Below are 3550 nucleotides of genomic sequence, written 5' to 3' on the forward strand. Positions count from 1 at the left end.
AGTTTTGCTGCAAGGGATTTTGAAGTATTTTTCTTCTGAATGGATTTTGCCTGTAGCATTCCTTTACTTATGAATGGAGCCATTTGGGGAGGCTGCCTTAGCCGGCAGCCAATACTTACTACATTTTTTTTTCTTCCTTAAGTGCCGGCTGCCAGCTCCTTAACTTTCCTTTCTAGCCAGTAGATAATTCTTAAAGGGGGATGGGCCTTTTTAAGCTAGTTCCCTCAGCGGCGTGTCTTTTCTGTCTCTGGAGGCTTTTCCTTGTTTGATGAATATATGGAAAAGGGAAAATATGGGGAGGAGTTCAAATTCTTCCTTCAGAAGGAGATGGGCATGAGAAAGAGGGAGGCAGGGAGGGAGGGAAAGAAGTCCCGCCTTAGCACTGGACCACCAGCAGCCCTACCATTGACTTTGCTTGTCAAAAGGTTGCAAAAGGGGATCACATGACCCTGGGACACTGTGACCATCATAAATATGAATCAGTTGCCAAGCATCCAAATATAAATCACATGACCCTGAGCATGCTGCAATGGTCATAAGTGTGAAAAATGGTCATAAGTCATTTCAATGCAATTGCAACTTTGAACAGTTTTTTTTTTTTTTTGGTCACCAAGTTTTTGACACCTTGCTAGTGGTACTCGAATATTGCCATATCCTAAAAGTGATACAGTCAGTGAAAAGATTGAAAAGCCCTGATGTAGTGGACAATACTCAAGACAATCTCCCTGTCAGCAGAGACAAATGTGTCTCTCAGGCTGGATAACTCTAGCAGAGACATACTCGGACTTCCAAACTGGAAACTTTTTTTGACACATGCTAGAGGGTCATCCAGACTGGGTGACCATGGTCTGGATGTTGGTGGGAGGGCCTTTAAAGATGTCCAAAACAAAGTAACACAGTTACTTTCCTTCATTATTAGAAACAAATGGACTTTGCAAAACAGCTTCAGTGAGTGCTGCCTACAAAGTTTTGTCAAAGCTTGGCTGGGTCTTACTAAACATATTATTATTTTTACATTGTAAATTCAATAATAGATAGAGATGAAGTAGCTTGATTGTAATGATCAAAGGAATTGATGAGAGAGTTGTTAAGATTTATTGTTCACTCTTTTGGTGATTATACTACAATAGAGGAGCAGAAAAGTTTAGGTATCTGCTAAGATAAGTTAGGTATTTTCAACTATGTGTCTTATTGGTTCATGGATATTTCTGCTATTTTGGGTGGAATGAAGTTTCTTATATTTATTTCTCAGAAACAAAGAAAGACCATGGAGACAATGTAGAAGAGATAGATTGTATGGTAGGTAAGTAACATTGTTTAATGTTTAAAGGCCCTCCTACCATAGCCACCTGGTGTGGATGACTTGCTGGCGTTCCCCAAGTTAGCTGGGGGATTCTGAAGGTTGAAGCCCATTTATCTTAAAGTTCCAAGCTTGAAAAACACTGATTTATTCTGTATGGATCAAAAAGCTGGAAATTCTTTTCCCTCATAGTTATCTAGAATATACAGTATACAGTAACTTCTTCACCATCCACCATCTTTTAGTTGAAGGAAATATTTCATTTGGCAACTGATTCCAAACCCTTGGAAATAAAAGCTTACCATTACCCATCAGTAGTTCCCATTGCTAGAGCTTAAACATGCTCCTTTTTCATCCACATCCAAATTTTCAATTGACAGATACAGTACAACAATGTCTGTTGTATAATCTTGAGATAATTTGGTGGCAGGAAAAAGGTAGAGCAATGGTCTTGTGAAGCTACAGTACATTTGAGCATCCTCTGTGTGAGTGTTTTTATGTGTATCACATTATAGTTACACTTACACGTTTTATAATTTTTATATATTACATATGTAAATTTTATATCCATATTTTCCTATATACATGTAATATTTTATACTGACAGTACATTTCAACATCTGACAACATAGTCTATAGTTATATAAAGGCAGTGTTTTCTTTCATTTTAAATGAAGTGTTGGGCTTATTCTCATTATTTAGGAAGAATTCTGGCTGCTGTTGACAGAGTGAGATTAAGGAATAACACTTTTATTTATTTTGCTTCTGATAATGGAGGATCTTTGGAATTTAGAGAAGGGAATATCCAGGTTGGTGGTTGGAATGGTAGACTTAAAAGTATGAAAGTTTTGCTTCTGTTATCCATGCACTAAGATTACTGTCATGCCTTGTATATGGGCTAACTTTGGAAAGTATGGAAATGTGAGTTTCCAAACATATGGACAGGGGTTCTAGTAACCAATTATTATGGCAACAGTGTACTGTTTTTACTGGCATCCTGACCATTTTTAGCATGCTGATTTCACCTTTTAAGGATTTTCATATGTTGAGACTGGGTTATGTGAAAGATGACCTTCCCTAAAACATTATTGGTTTGAAGAAGCCTTAGACAAGTTTCTTCCTGAAAATTCCACTATGCCCAGTGCAGCTGGTAGTGCTATTCCTTCTCTGCTTAATGTCCCTTAGTGTCTTCTCTCCCTCCCCCCCACCAAACCTGGAAGTGACCTGAACATGGCTGGCTCAGGAATTCAGGGAGTTGAAGTCCACAGGTTGTAAAGTTGTCATAGTTGCCCACCTCTGATCTGTGGCATATGTTATAAGCAAAAGACCTGCCTCAGCCAACTACGGCTTCTAGTATTTTTATTGAAGTATTTTGCCAGGTGTGAGGGTGGCAGTTAACTGAATCCACAAATGCAGGTGTTGGCACTTCCTTGCAGCTTTGTGTGACTTGCCTTCACTGATTTATTACTGCTGCCAATGTTTTAGAGCCACTTCTGTGATTTGTGGACCATAACTGTTACACTCTTAGGCCTTGAATTTCACCCATTTATACCTCTCTGAATCCTCGATGAAAAAGCCTTTTCAATAATAATATTCAATAATAATACGAGGAGCAACCATGGTTTGATCACTTTTGGTCACATAGCAGATCTTGTTTTATTTCCAGGTCTTTTAAGATCTTTAACATCTAATTTTCCCAAGCTTTTAAAATATTTAGGTTCATTGGTGGATTTTTTTTTTACTTATTGTTTTTGTTAGTGGTTTTATGTACTGTACAATACATGGGATATTTTCTTATTAAACTTATAACCTGCCATAATCCTAGTTGCCTCTCAGCAACCCACAGAGAAAAAAACATAGAAATGAAATGAAGAAAGAAATAGTGATCTATAAAAATGGTGAGTTGTTAATCAACAAGGGTCATAGCTTTCCCACTACTACATTAATGGTTCTTTTTTGTCTAAATAAAACAGGTGAATTGTAGGATAAAATCAATCACTTGAAATTTTGACTTCATGCAACTAATATCTTTTTCCTACTGCTACTCCTGATGCAGGTGGAAAGGGAATGGGAGGTTGGGAAGGAGGAATCCGGGTGCCTGGAATAGTTAGATGGCCAGGAAAGATCGCTCCTAATACTGTTCTTGAGGAACCCACAAGCCTGATGGATATTTACCCCACAGTGGTGTATTTGGCTGGGGCGTCAGTGCCACAAGACAGGTATGCAATATTATTCTAAAAGTGATTGAGA

At 38.1% G+C, this 3550-nt stretch overlaps 1 pseudogene; it reads left to right on the forward strand.

Annotated features, from left to right (window-relative positions):
* Positions 1–3550, forward strand: part of LOC107295242 — a 23974-nt pseudogene that overhangs the window by 13452 nt on the left and 6972 nt on the right.

Source organism: Protobothrops mucrosquamatus, unplaced genomic scaffold (assembly GCF_001527695.2).
Source record: "Protobothrops mucrosquamatus isolate PMUCROS unplaced genomic scaffold, P.Mucros_1.0 scaffold2279, whole genome shotgun sequence".
Classification (NCBI taxonomy): domain Eukaryota; kingdom Metazoa; phylum Chordata; class Lepidosauria; order Squamata; family Viperidae; genus Protobothrops; species Protobothrops mucrosquamatus.